We start from the raw sequence: 16,360 nt of genomic DNA on the forward strand, positions 1-16,360 counted from the left end.
GATAAAAATAAGCAACAATAGCGATTGTTTTACAAGCTGGCATTAATAAATGGATAAAATGTGCTTAAACGCTGTCAGATGTAGAACAGAGTACCAGTTTGTTCATTTATGAATATATTTAACGGTTTCAAACAAGAATAAACAACAAACGCGCTGCATTTCCTGTTTGCAGTCTTATTATAAAATATCTGAAAAAAGATACTGCAATTTGAGAAATAATTCTACAGTTTCTGGACGAGTTGAACACAGAAGTGTTCAAGTAGTTTTATTTATTGATCTCACAATTACCTTAATAATATTTCTCTGTGGTCAGACAACTTCTGATCAATTACAAATCCTCTCATTGGTCTAATTATAGAGTATTTTCTGAGACCTTGCACTTTTATAAGCTACTTTTTATAAGACTGTTTGTTACTTCAGTAACCGAAAAAAGCAATTTTTGCTATTTTCCCACCATATGAGATTGAACTGGAGCCTCAAAACACACCTTTAAAATGAGGATGACACAAGATCAAGATTTATATAAAGTTTTGATACATGAACATAATCCATGTTTTATGTTCCATTTGTGAAGTTTCAAACACAATTTCGAATGGTAAATATTTCATTACATTTTCAGTGGTTTTTGTACCTGATTATAGAGGTTTCATCCTTATTTTTGCAGCATGTTTGAGACAGTTTTGACATTTTAGCAATTTCATCAAGTTTGGTTCCTTTTTTAAACAGTTTTGCATGTGTGTCCCCATATTTAAAAAATCTGAGTCATTGTAGTATTTTTGTTTTTTTTAAAGGTATTTTAGCAGTTTTTCCCCCCATTTTTTCAAAACATCTTTTCAGCCAGAAGTTAAAAGCCCTTTTGAAATGACTTTGCTTACGTAAATAAAAACAAGGTGAAATGTTTATTTCGGTATTTAGTGAAAGCTTCAGGGAGCCACTACAGAAGGGCTGAAGAGCCATGTGTGCCTGCTTTAGTACAAGTAACAAATCACATTAATACTTCTTTGATTGTGATACTGTCAATTTCTACTGAGATTAATATTAAAATCTGTTAATTTGCATTCTAAAAAATTCTTGCTTTATTTGTTAGAAATAACAAATATATGTATGCACACATACACACACACAGAAATGGCTACTCTAAGTAGAGAAGGGTACTTTAGACTATTATTTGAGCATCTTTTAACAACAGCACATGTAATCGAGTACAGTTTAAGAATGTAACATACAATGTAATGTATCAAGATGTGTTTTCCACCTGTTATGTCCTCTTCTCTAGATCTCGTCAGTTTATTGAATGTAAACAAGAGGTAATAATATTTTCTCTATGAATTCTCATTTTATTCGCTCAAATCGCTATTAATACTAACAATATATAAGAAAAAACTGCTTTATTGTGACATCCGGAGGTCCGCTTTCTTCACAGAAAGTTTTAATCTCTGTGAAGTTACCAAAGTGATCGAACAGTAGGAATGACTTTCCGTTCCGCTGACTCCACTCTGATTCAATCTCTTCCACTGGAAGCTCTTTTCATTCACTTAAACATCATGTGCGGCGTGTCGCGTTGGAGCCACCGTCATGGCGCCTTGTCAGGCCCGTTGGCCTCTTGAGTGACGACCCTCACAGGGCGCCGGATCGCTCTCAACTCTCCTCAAGCAACACTAACTGGTAATGAGCATCCGCGTCCATCAGCCGCCGCTCTCATACACAACTAATAAACATGCAGGGGGCCGCGCGGGGCTATTTACGGGCCCTGACAGTGGAGGCGGTGGCTGGAAGAGGGTCTTTTTCTTGTCCCCCGTGTCAGGCCGTGTCAGACACGTCGGCAGCGTTCATTAGCTCGGGTCACATCAGCGCTGTCAAACATGTGCTAGTGTACACACACACACACACACACACACACACACACACACACACACACACACACACACACACACACACACACACACACACACACACACACACACACACACACACACACAGGACATGCAGGATGTATGTGAACATGTATACTTTTCCACATGTGTGGAGCTTTGCTGCCATCATGTGGATGATCTGATGACTGTTGACAGCAGCGATCACACGTCCAACCACACGTCTCTTGTATGTGTGTATATATATATATATATTTTTTTTTTTAAACTTATTTTCATGATACAAATAAGGTGATTTTCTTATCTGCAAGGATCAGGGGGCTCCTGTGTTCAGGCGCCCTGTAACAACCACGGATGTAATAATTTTTGTAAATCTAAATGTGATAAACAAATAATGTAAATGAAACAGTGAAATATTTTTTTATGATTAAGTGATGCATCGTTTGTGTCCCATCCAATATGTGTATTTTTGATGAGTAAACTGCACAAAAAAGCTTTCTATTGTTAAGAAATGTGAACCTATTTATGTATTATTACATTATTGCTTGTATTTATTTATTTTTAGGATTGCTACTTCAATCATGCTAAATGTATTAAATTATTGTGAAAGGGCTATTCCAATACTGACTCAAAAATCCGATTACACTGTTGGTAAGTTGTTAAATTGTAGGCTTTTATACTCATGTAAGAGTACCGCAACATTAATCAAAAATGTGAGTTATAATTCAAAAGTATTTGTAGGCATTGGATTCAGTTTTGTGGCATAAATAATCTATAATCAAAGAATGTTCCTTTAACAAAACAGAACATACTTTTTTGTCCCTGTTAACTACATAGTGTGCTCTGTTAAAAAAAGTTTGTATTTTGAACTTTAAATGATTTTTATTAGAGTTTAGAAATAAGAAATCTATATTTCCCCCATTTTTCTTTATCATGAAGATATTGTCATGTCGAAAAAAAGTTGATGAAGTCTGCTTGCATGGAAATGACAAATGACAAAAAGGCAATTGTTCAGATTTAGATCCTCAGAAAATGTGTTTATCATGGAAATGTCTTGCTCAGATTTCATTGTCAGTTCAAAACTAGTAGAAACTCACAACATATATATATATAGTTTGAAAACTAAAAATCCAAAAGTTCTTCTTCTGTTTTGTGGAGATTGTCGAAGCAGAGTATATTACATGGAGAACAGTAATGGTACTTGTACGTCAAATATTACTGTGAAAAGTAGCCAATTATTCAACTTATATGTCCACCTTAGATCACCTTGTGAATATCACAAAAGAAGTCTTCCAGCTTCACTACCAGACACTTTTATCACTAAGGTAAAGGATGAATTTGACAACTCATTTAATAAGAATAACTAAGTGAACGTATGTAAATAAAATTGATCCAATCAATACAGATGCATTCAAGAAGAACTGGTTCAGATTTTAGTAAAATAACCTTTGGAAACTTTAAAGACAGCTAAAGCTGCTTAGAATTGTATAAGACACTCCGGAAGAGATGGTTTTTCTTTTCTTCCATGTCGGACTTAAGTCAAAGCTGCATATTTTGCCATGTGGGGGACTTATTTAAAGCTTGAAATTCAAATGTTTTGGTTCTTTAAATAAGCACATACCTGCACAATAGAGATGAATACCAAGTGTTTCACCTAATGTGCCTGCAATCCGGATGTGTACACACCAGAAACACAACACATTTATACAGGTTTCGCTCTTTCTCTCTTTGTCTGATTTATTTCATTCAATGGTGATTTTTCAGATGCGAGAGGCCTTGAATTTAAACTGAGCGAGACAAAACAAAAGGAGAAATTCAGTTAAAAAAAGGTCAATATTGTGCAAATATTGAGTGACTTTTGAATGAAAACTTCAAATAATGAAAGCTTCAAATATTCTAAACAGCAAGACTCTCAATTGGGACTATATAGTGTAAATCAAGCATTAGTTGCCCCTCAAAAGTAACAAGAATAAAGTACAAACTAGCTAAAATGTTAAAACTACTTGCGTGGTTGTTCTTAGTTATATTTTTCCTGTGATTATGATAGAAATCAATAAGGTCCTTTGCATAACATTAGTATTAAGAGCCCAAAGTCTAATATTGATGTTGGATGGGGTCAAAAAGTGAGAATATTGAAGTGAATTTCTCTGTGTAAATGAAGAAAGGTCAAGAAGGAATTATTCTTAGAATAGAATCAACGTGTTTAACATTTTAATTGTAAATTGTAGTCTTGAGGGTGTAACTTATCACTATTGTGTGTTTGTATTATTTCTTCATTTTACCGCAAAAACACATTTATATGTAAATTGCATCTAAATAACAATTCCTAAATTAATTATTTGGCGGCGTGGCGGGTGCGTGATTCTGTGGTGTAATCCTTCATTTAAAGCAAAAAATAGAAAATAAAGCCCAACACAAACGTGAACCTTAATCATCTATTTATTTGTTGTTTTAAGAAAAAGAGTAAAATGTCAAGTTTGCTTTGATTGCAGTAGCTCATTAAGGCTCCCAACAAAACAAAGAGCAAATCATTGAATTTTTTTTTTTCCCCACTCAGTGTGGTTTCCTGAGATATGAATTATGTGAGCTCCGGGGTGTCATTCAACCATGTTTGTATAAACAGTCTCACGCCGACGCAGATTTAAGAGTAAAAACGGTGTTTTCTGGATTCAGACAATATGTCAGCATGCTCTTTTGGTTCTTCATTTTTTTTTTTATTCACTCTGTCTTTGTACGGAAACTCAATAATGAAGGCACAGTCATTTACCGCCGTGATTAACGGCGACAGACCTCAAGCGGATACGACTTGGAACTCTTCATCATTTGCGCCGTTGTTATAATTATGACATATAGTCTGTAATGACTCCGGGGGAAAAGCAGTCCATTCAGCCCCAGGTTTAATACTGTAATTAAATCAGCCCGTATTGACTCGCTAATATGGCCGATATGACTGTTATGACCTGCTGCTCCCAGACATCCATTCATACGTGTTAGCCTGGCAATAATTGCCCCGGCTGAATTGGACCGTGTGACGCACGGTAATGATGGGAGGCCGCGGTCGAGGCTGGCGTGCGTGCGCACGCGGTCGTGTATGTGCAGTAATTAAATGGATCAGAGGCAACAGATGCATCACCTGTAAAACAAGACGGTGATTAGTGCACTTGTGCATGCTCGGCGTTTCACGTCCATCCCAAAAAGATCTCAGTGGGTATGGGTGCAGCACAGCAGTGGCAAACGCATTTTATTCAGGGGTCATGTGCAGCACAATTTCACTGTGACTGAGCCGGAACGGTAAAATAATGCCATAATAACTCTTTTTTTTTTTTTTTACTGGAGTTAAGACCTATTTTTGTTTCTTGGCTTTTAAACCAGCTTGAGACTCTGCTCCTGTTTTGTTTGTTGCCAGTTTATAGTTAGTTTTTTTTTTTTCACATTTTTTACTGAGTGTACCTCTTGCTTTTAAAGTATTTATCTCTATTTATGTACAGGACTCTGATTCAGCTGTGGTTGTTTTTAATTTGCTCTCAAAATAACTTTTTATTTATTTTTTTATTTATTTTTTATTTCCCAGGTACATTGACTGCGCCGCAGCTTTTTTGGGTTACGCATTCATGATGACAATCACACTATTTCACAAAACAAATGATTACTCCTAAAAATGACTGCAATCTCAACATAAAGCCATTTTTAATGAACCCTTCTGATACAAAGTAGTGAAATGTCCCCCGAGAAACCTTTACAAACTCTCCCTTGTACTGGAGCTTCCTTTCATGGCAGCGTCACCGACCTTGCATCAGATCTCAGTGTTGTGTTTGGCCTGCTACTCTTAAGAAATTTGCATTTTTTTTTTACGACGTGTTTGGCGGTTTGGCAGACCGGATCGGAGCCTCTTGCGGGCAAGTTTTGGCCCACGGGCCAGATGTTTGACACCCCGACTGTAGCAGCCTGTTAAATCCACACTTGCAGTAGCCTCACAGTGTCAGCAGCTGCATGGTAAAATGGAACTTTTTTCAGTGTGCTTGCCCCATTTGAAAGTGTAAAAAAAAAAAAAAAAAAAAAAACAACAACATTATGCATTATATTTAAACAATCCAGCAGCGATGCACACGGTCGTCCAGAGCGGGAACGTCAGGGAGGCGTTTTACAGTGCATGTGTGCTTTTACTGACTGGTGACGGTGCTGCGGCCGGTCATTAAGGCTGAGCAACACTGACGCTCTTATTTCTCCTGTGCACACGCACGCACACACTCAGATTTTTGCAAGACAAGACAATAGTCCTCATTTTGAGCAGCGTCTGGCTGGATGTGCAGTTGAGGGGATGATTGTGTGTGGTAGTTCAACAGCTGCTCTGCAGCTTCATGCTGCAGTCACAGATACCAGGATGGACTGAATAGATGCAACACTGGAAGAATAATCACTTTTTTGTTGCATTTATTCTAGATAGGACCACCTAGATGGATTCAAATGTGACTGAATATCAGATGTTGTAAAACTCCTTACTTTCTTAAAAGTAGTGAATGTCAACTCCTTTAAGTCCAAAATCTGTAACTTCACTAAGGCTTCTTAAACATTTTTTTTTCTGTTTTGGGTGTTGTATGCAGATACATATATAGATACACATGCATACAATACTGCAATATTTTTCAAGGTATTTCCATCGTCTTAGTGAGAGATCACCGGGTGTGGCCTTCAATGGAGCCTCACAAGAACGTAGAATAGAATAGATATTAAGATTACCATGTATGAACCACCTACCTTTGTAATATTCCTTGTGTGTGTACATGCACGTGTAAAAACAATTTGGAAAGGATGATAGTTGCATCAACTTGATTGAAAACAATCAATTCACATTCAGTTTTTTGTATTTTCTTGGTGCTTTATGCAAATTAAAAGAGTCACCAAAGAAACAACACCAAATACTTTAGCGTGAAAAACGACTGTATTGCTTCTAACAAAGATGTTCATTTAAAGAATACACAACAATATATGTTCCAAATAAGAGCAGCAAAGACACAAAAAAAGCTTTAATAGGAATCTATTACTGTAGTAACTTTAATATTAGGTGAGGTTGATTAATTCCAACTAACACAGGTAATAAAGTCCAACCAGGATTTGTCATCTTTGACTGGATGATATGATGATATAGAGTATTGGAGAAGTGATACAGTTATTGGACATTTTACGCACACGCACCCAGTGATGATGATACTTCTGAAGGAGCATGCTCTGGCTCTTGTTACACAATAGCCTCTCACAACTGTACAAGAGCCCCTCTGTGTGGCGGATGGCGCACTCCTCACCCTTGTCACTGTGTGTGTGTGTGTGTGTGTGTGTGTGTGTGTGTGTGTGTGTGTGTGTGTGTGTGTGTGTGTGTGTGTGTGTGTGTGTGTGTGTGTGTGTGTGTGTGTGTGTGTGTGTGTGTGTGTGTGTGTGTGTGTGTGTGTGTGTGTGTGAGAGTTACCGTAGCGGAATGAAACGTGCTCCATGTAAGACTGACAGACAGCAAATAGTGAGAAAACGAGCGGGTGAAGCGAGCCGAGGCAGACCCCCCCCCCACACACAGACACACACACACACACACTCACACACACACACACACACACACACACACACACACACACACACACTCATCCCCCTCCTCCCCATGAGATCACCCGCATGCAGCCCGACGTGCTCGCACAGTACAGCGCTTATTCGCGTATTGAAACCTGATCCCGCAATGATTTAATCTGTCACGTGATTAACCGTGGAGCAATTTAGAAATAATCTGTTAGCATTCAGAAATAACACCCAGGTCTTAATCATTATGGGAAGTGGAGTTAGGGAGGGTGAGGGTTGTGTTTCTGGACCCTGCTGCAATCATGATGTCATTTTTCTTTTTTCTTTTTTCTTTTTCCTCCTCTGCCCGCTGTTTGCTGGGACAGCATCGGGACCCTTAACGAAGCCCGATCTCAGAGAGGCCACCGCTGGGGTCAAATGTCACACTACAATTGATGTCGGAGTGCTCACATGGCCATGCCCGATGCATGATTAGTTAGATATGTACATTTAGATAATGTGCTTGTCCCCTAATCTATTAGGAGCCGCTCTGCTCTTCGCCCTCGGACCCTAATGCACTCCAATGTATTTATGGTCAATAATTAAAAGGGAAAAGCATGCATTAAAACCAGTCTCTACTTAACAGATCTTAACTAATGAGATTAGGATAATGAATAGGCCACTTTACCGGCTTGGCCCGGTGCAGTGGCCGTTTCGCTGACAGCTGCTGAATATGACAAGGTTAGCATCATAAGCCTTTTCTTGCAGAGGGGGTTTAGTTCATGGATTATTGCTCCAGGAACAGTGAGAAAGAGGCCAGCTTATTTGTATAAATGCATTAATCCAGTGTGGGGAGGAGAGAGGAAAAAAAAAAAAATACTGGACATTGACTCATTTGTTGTTGGATTTCATAATTCTATGAAAAATGAGTGGCATTTTGTTTTCTACACCGACTTGAACTGGAGCTGGAAGTGCAGCACTGGTGATTTGAAAAACCTGCACAATAAAGATGCATAAAACATCAGGGAAGACTTTTAAAACAGGGAAAAGTATCATTGATGAATACATAGAGTCAGAAGTGCTATCTGTTTAAGGATTTTCTTTTGGGAGACAAATAGTTTATTTGGAATATGACACATTTTCATCCATTTTATGCTGATGACACAATCCTCTTCTGTACATCCCATACTGTATACAGTGTCTTTGTAAACATTCACGCAGAATAATAGAATAGAATAGAATAAATCTCTAGATTTGATCACAAAGTATTCCCCATGTCCTATTATTTAAATCAGAATTGGGTTTTTAGTTCCAATCTGAAGCTTTCTTTTGAGGACTTTTTGCTGCCACATTGTTGTTAATGCTAAATGTTAGACTTGTTGTCAGTGTGTGTGTCTCTCCTATAGTTATACTTGTTGGACTCTGTCTACTATCGGGCTTTCTTTCATGGTGAACGCTGGAGTTCTAACTCCCCCACTGTGTTCTTTCTGCTCACTTTCTTATTAACTTGCACTTGTCCACACATGGTACAGTTTGGTCTGCCTTTCTGACGATGACACAGTCATTTACACGACTGTTCAGACCATACATGGCGCCCTCCAAAACCTTCAAACAGCTTTTAATTTAGTTGGAATTCTAGGTTTGCCCTCATATTTAACGGCTCCTGAAAAAAAATGCTAATTGGGTTTTTAATTTCAGAATTGAGGTGGTTGTGGGCGACAAGAATTGTTGAGACAAGGAAACAACTTTCTTTCCATCCTCAGATGTGTAGATGTAGTCCTTAGGACTGTGTCTACCGTGAGGCCTTTACATTGTGTTCTGTATTTCTGCATTGGCGGGACTTCATTATTTGGCAGAGTTTGGTTTAAAAATGTTAAATAAAATCTACATGAGATCTTAGGCTTTACATTTTTAAGCAACATACACTACAGGCCAGGTATTAAATTGTTTCAGATTTCACTTAATTGTAATTTTAATCCATTTCTAACCTGCTCTGTGTGCCTTTGTGTCTGTGGCCTGGCTATTGGCGGAGGCAGGGAGAAGAAGGGTTAGGGTTAGGGTAAGCACATGCAAACAGAAAAAAACCATCTCGCCATGAGGGCTTTTATTTTAAAATCTGTATATTTGTATTTTTATTATTCACTGTTACTAATACTGACAGTATTTCTATTTGTGCTGTAATAACTGCTGTTCTTGTATCCGTTGAAACTGCTTGTCTTCTATTGTGGGCTCGGCCTGTGGTTTCACGTTGATTCGAAAAAAACGATTTAACTCCTTCACCTTCTTCTATACCTCCGCCCAGTGTCACCTCAGTTTTTTTCCAGCCGCTGCCGGCACACAGACGGCATCAGCTGTGAATGATTCACTCCTTCCAAGGGTTAAATTCCAATTTGCACAGTGAGGGGTTACCATTACATTTTGACCTACAAATTGTATCTCCCCTTTAATACCCTCTCATTTCATTTTGGGGTCCCTTTGTACTTTGAACCGGGCCCGGCTATATTTGGCACTGGCCATCTGTTTATTATTTAGCCGGTGCCTGGATGTGCAGCCTGACTGCATTAGGGAGAGAGGGGAGTAGCGGGAGAGTGCGGCCCTACCTGGCCCTGGTAGGGTCTTTACCGGTCTCTCCGGACCCATTAAAATCCTGTTAACTTTGATAATCCCTGGCAAGAACTCGGCCTCAGTGGGCCACTGAACAGGAGAGGAATACTTTAAAGTGCCACTGTTTAAGAGGTCATAACGTCTTGTAAAAACGGCGCGCGGCGGCCACAGAGACTCTCCCAGGGAACATGCAGAGGGCAAGTTTTAAAACCAGCAGATATTAGCTAATGAAGCATTTCCAGCTGAGAAAGTCCTCGACCCAGCAGAAGCTGCTTCCTTCGTTTGACTGTGAAGGATTGACTTTCTGTATTTTTTTTAACCTGGCTGAGCTGAGATTGTTTTACTTTACTGACTTTTTTTTTTTAATGTAGGTAATTCCTGTGGTATCTTATGATTTTGTGATATTCTTGTGTATTTTTGTCAAGATTCTTATTGCATATTTCATTTAGAGTTAATGCCACCTCATTAGATTTCATTTCAACCTTGCTATTAAAGCTTAACTACAACACGTTCACAATTCTACTATGCTTCACTTAAAGGCCTTTTTTTGTTATTCATTTTATCAAGCTTTCTATTTTATTAAACTTTTTAAAAGTTTCTTTTGCATTTTTTTCTTTTTTAGCTAATCCTTCCTTTTGTTATGTTTAAAGTGGATATTTTACATAACAAGAGAGACACACGGTGGGTTTCTTCCGGTATTCTTGTCCTAAAAAACCATTCATTTGTGGTTAATTGGTGACATTGAATTGTGCACAGGCCTTAATGTATTTATGTGCCTGTGGTGACGGTGGTCTGTTCAGGTGTACCCTGCCTTCATCCTTCATCCTTCATCCACTTGGATCAGCTTCAAAAACATGTTTCATGGACTATAACACTGTAGAATTGAGTTATATTTCCATTACACACATTCACACATTGTCCCATTCAGCTTGGGAATAGAACTGTAAACACCAACAAAGACATGTTTCACGGCAACACTTGCCACTCATGATTCAGGCTTTCTTTACATGAAACACACAAGTACTGTGTTTTTGTTTCAGAAAAGGTTTGTGTTTACACGACATTGTTTTGAAAACAATGTTCGTTAGAGGCAAACATTGCTATTCGTGCATGTACAGAAGAGCTATTGACTATGATCGTGGTGCGCCTGTGTAGTAGCAACATTTCCACCATCTACATGGAGGCGGAGTCAGAACATTTTGGAAAAGTTCCACCTTGGAAGCCGTTTTCAAAAAGTTTTTTTTTTTTCCAGTGGCTCTGAGCACCATTGTCCTGTGAATGAAAAGTTTAGCATTTTCATTTGAAAATTTGAAAGGGACCTTAGATGCCATTATTTTAGTTGCTGCACGCAGAGTTCACACAAAGAAGACCCTGAAAACCTTTTTCGATACACAAAGAAAGAAAATGTGTCCTCTGAATATCAAAGTAGTTGAATGTAAGTAAACGACATGTCGGCAACACATAGGTACCAATACCATGTTTTTTAACCCTCAGTAAAGCTCTTAGGAGCTCAACTGCAGCAGTTTGAGAAGGACTTGTAAGCTCACCTGTCCACAACAGTGTTGACCAACCGAACCTGATAGAAATAAAACAACCAAGAGTCTTATGTGATCCTTACTAACCTTTCACTTTCATTCTCTACTTTTTCTCTCTCTATCTACATTTGCCTCGCTACTGTTTCACGCCAAGGGAGGCCAGCCGAGACGACGTGATGCAACTTATCAACAGGACAAGTGACAGCTTGCTGATGTCACAAAGCGGAGTTTGGGGAATCAGGTAAGATTGCAGCCGTGCTGCCTCATTTAAATATTTAAAATGGCATAAAGTAATTTTCTAGACAACCTGCCTCCTGTGCTTGTGCAAATAATGAAGCTATTAATTATTAACCGGTGCTGCTGTTTTCTAGTGAGAACAGTATTGTATCGTTGGCAATGTTTTCTGTTGAAATGACACCGACATGTCAGCCCGATAACCTCTTGAGGCAACATTCAACACCCTTTTCTGAGTTGGAATCAGCACAAAGCACTTTAAAAAAAGTATATTCAGCTTAATATGTGGCAGAATCGAACCAAATCCTCCATCACTCATGTTCCTGTCTTGATATTAGGGATACACCGATAACCGGTATCGGGTCGAATACCACATGGAGGACATCAGCGATGTGACATGCTAAGTTCGCGCGCTCGCTTGGTCTACAGTGCCATGCACAGGGCAGCATGTAGATAGACACTATACACTGCCCTCTGCGTGATGCAGGCTGTGAGGCTGCTGGAGCGCGGTGATGCAGAGGCTGTTGGACGGCGTCGCGACGCAGATCGGACGTCGTTTGCGTGTGGTGTAATGATATTGTTGCATCCTTCCTTGAAAATTGTCCATAAGCGTGCCACATCTTAAATTAGTCTCATACACTGTCTGAACACACTTTTGGGGAGTCTAGGTCGGATGTATGTAGCATCTAAATTTCATACTGTTTATATCTCCACTCCAGTTACCGGAAACACTGGTTTCCTCAAACGTGACAATCATCTTTTCCCCCGACTTTGTTCACTATTTTTTCGGGAATGGGTGTGATCTTTACTCTGCGTCTCTCAGCCCCTAAGCAGCAGGGATTGCTCAGTTGTCATGGGGATAGTTTTGGCAAAGCTATAATAAGAGCTTGCTCTGAGGTGAATGAACCGTCTATATGACTCACCTTGGAGAGCTATAACAATATCTTGCAAATGTAAGACCCTGCGGCAAGCAGGAAACATTTCATCAGGCAACATAACCCTTACAAGTCTTTGTTGCTTCTAAAACATATTTTCCCGCGTGTGAATATGTTTTAATGTGGAATGATTTCCAAACATAGCACAGAAACTGGGTAACTTATGTGGATATTTCTTTTTTTTTTGGCAACATTGGTTCTTGGCAATAGATCTTGTACTGTTAAAGAAAAACTAAAAACATTATTTCCCCTTTAAATGGCCACGTTGTTAAAGACATGCATGTGGAATGAGCAGAAGACTTGAGTATATTGGTTGTGCAAAAAGAAAAAAGCAAAAAAAAAACTGTTGCACTGCTGCTATTAAGCGCTCCGTACATTTTCAAGTGAAAACACAAAAACTTTGGTCGCATTTTGGGGTTTCGTCTACACAGCGGTGCTCTGAGCATTTTCAAAAAGTTCCACCTTGTGAGCAATTTTTCTCAAGGTTGTGTATTCTGAAGGGCCGTCCACACTATGAAACCGGTTAGCCTAAACGTGCTGTTTTTGGCCTATCATACACACGAGGCGGTGTTTCAGGAGGGCAAAAAACAGGTTTTTTGAACACGGGTCCTAGAATGGGGAAATTGTAAAACCCCGGCTCGTGCCAACTCGTCCAACGAGATGTGTGTGGACGGCAAAGTCAGCAAAGGCGATCATCTGTGGAAAAAAATATGACATAATGGCCCCCCCCCCCCTCTCCCCCGCGCTGCGGTCCGTGATGTCATCAAATACAAGCTCCAGTTGAGCTGCATAAAGCTACATGACGCTAGCAGCAGGTAGAGCGTGGCCATAAAGCTATAGAACTCAAAATATAGAGAGGTTTATGAGCAGTGATCCACTTCTGAATTTGTATTTGCTCGGTCTTCTTCAGCATTTTTGGTATGTTTAGTGAGTCACAGCACCTCTAAAGGCCTGGCATGTGTACTACATGCTCTCAAGCCTCGTGTTGACCTGTGTTCATAGTGACGTGTGGACAGATTTTTTTGGGAGAAGGCTGGGGAGAAAAAAAGTTTCATTTTTTTTCGTCGTGTGGATGTACCCCGAGGCTCTGAGCCCCGTTGCCGGTGCGAACATTTATTTTTCTTCCTTAAAATCCTCCAGTCATCACAGCTGAATAAGCTCTCTGGCATTTGCAGAAACAAGCTTTATTGCCAAAAAGCATTCTTACGACAAAGAAATAATCTACTCAATACATGTCTCCTCACTTTTGCTTCTGTTTTGAGCCTTCTGAGGGAGTCGTACATCAGCTTGGTTAAGCAGGGCAGCAAGATCAAACCTTGGTGTGGATGCTGAAGCTGCCCCTGACAGGTGGTGCACGAGCTCCCAACACCTGGCCTGAATCCCCCCGGCACACGGCGCGCTGCACGGCGCTATTAGTCAGGTATGTGGATCACAGATAGACGGACTAAAACTGGCCGGTGTAACTTCACAGAGAGGGAGAGAGCTATAAAAGAATGGCACTTTGTTTTTGTTTTTTTCTTTCTCCCCTTTCCTTTTCCCCTTCTGATAACACTTTATCACTTGCTCTCAAAAGTCTTTAGGGAGGGTATTTGGAAGCCGGCGAGGCACGCTGAAAAGGAATCGAGTCATTTCTTCTCTCCTTTTATAAAAGTTTGAATTCCTTCGCCACTCAATGGGAAGCAGAGGTTGCAACGAGCCAGAAACCACCAGCATGTGCGGAGAAATTCCTTACCCCCTTCTGGTGGCGATTACTAAGTCAGGGCAAAGGGGGGGGGGGCTTATAATGTGTGCCACAGTACCAGTGCCCTCTATCTACAATGAGAGAGAAGGAGGGGACGTTTGGCCTGCAGTCAAAACTATCAGTACCCTTTCATGATCATCTGCAGCGGCACCGATAATGCATGTGACGAAAACAGGGACGCTTCAAATTTGTCCACCGACAAAGAGCAGTTTAACATTCCTCTGTGAAATGGCATCTGAAAGAGAGAGAGAGAAAAAAAATCATCTTTTCCACAACGCGAGGTCCTTTGATGCCGAAAGTGAGCTTAAGCTCTGATTAGTATCAAAACATTAGAAGACATTTGACTTAAAACATAGATTTGAGTTCTTAATCTTTTCAGAGTGTAACTTCTGTATGTTATAAAAGGGGGGGGGGGCAGTTTGTCTGTATTAAATCAAATGTATGGGTTAATTAAAGAGGGCTTTAGGGTCAAGACAATAATGGCTTATGTCATTGACAACAATTCGCTCGTTTCAAATCCATTGACCAAAAGACATGATTAGTTGAACCTGACTAAGCAGTTGTCTCAAGGCTTTATTGGCAGGTCCAGGCTGCCGATTCCTCATTTCGGAACCACAGTAATGCAGGTTTTTTTTTTTTTTTTTTTTGCATTGTCACTGCTCATCCTTTATTTTGACATATGCGATTTCCACATTAAGACTCGACACTGATGTCAAAGTGCAGATTTCCCCTGCTGCAGAGGCGGACACATGGGAAAATGACAAACGGAGAAATATAGTCTATTCTTGCCTCTTTTCCCTTCGTGTCAGAGCACAAAGGAAGACCTCCCAGCCTCCAAAGTGAAAAATGATCCATTGATTAGGCTGCTCAGTCATTAAAGGGCATATCCAAGCACTGGGCAGTGATCATACGGGGGCGAAGGTCACCAGAGGGCCCTGTTCAAGCACGGAAAGTCCCTTTATGATCATTCATTACATTAAAGGTTAACCCCTGCCGTTCTTTTTCCATCAGTGGAGTAAATTGAACAGTTACAGGAGGAAAGTTTGAATGAGAAGATGTCGCCGAGATAGAGGGACGGGGCTCGATGGGAGATGAGGGGATGATGAAGAAAAGGGAGGGGATGAGAGAGCGAAGCCAATATGTGGACGAAGATTTCCTGAGTGTCACCGCGGCCCCGATTCCTCCCCACTCCTTCTCCCAGAAAATTAAATATTGATCAATCTCACAGGCCTTGTAACAATGAAGAAGATAAAGAAGAGTATTAAAGGAAATAAATAAATATACACTTGTATCACCTGTCCGGGCTGCAGCAGTAAGGTTTGGGGGGGGGGGGGTGTGGGGTGGGTGTGTGTTTAGGAAGGTGGTGGGGGTGGAGGATTTCAAGCCTGGGAAATGCAGGACCATCCATCAGACACAACACGAGTATGGGAACGGTTCCGGGGCTGGGAAGGTCTGCATGCTGGCAGACGGTCTTCTTTATCGTGTCTCATTCCCTGACAGTGAGCAAACAACCCCTCATCTCCAATGGGCTTTATCGGTAAAGCTTCTGAGGCTGCGCGGCCCTTTAAATAATTAACAAGGAGTACATTTCTATAGCTCTCCTGATGAGGGATCTGCAGGCAGAGCTGTCCTCGTCTCACAGGAAAAGGGGCTGAAACAACAGGCTTTAATAAGCGTGCGGCATCCAGTCAGGTCGTCACAGTACTTCTTTAGAGAAAATAACAGTTTACGTCTGCAGACAAAACATTGAGTTCGAAGTGTTCACTGTTAAAAATGAAAAACAACGAGAAAACAGCTTCAATCATTCATTGCCAGCAAACGCCTCATAAATGATTTTTAAGCACATACATATCTCCTCATAATGAAAAGACTTTGACGGTACAACAGTATGTTTGATTTTGT

The sequence above is a fragment of the Blennius ocellaris genome (assembly GCF_963422515.1).
Source record: "Blennius ocellaris genome assembly, chromosome: 8".
Classification (NCBI taxonomy): domain Eukaryota; kingdom Metazoa; phylum Chordata; class Actinopteri; order Blenniiformes; family Blenniidae; genus Blennius; species Blennius ocellaris.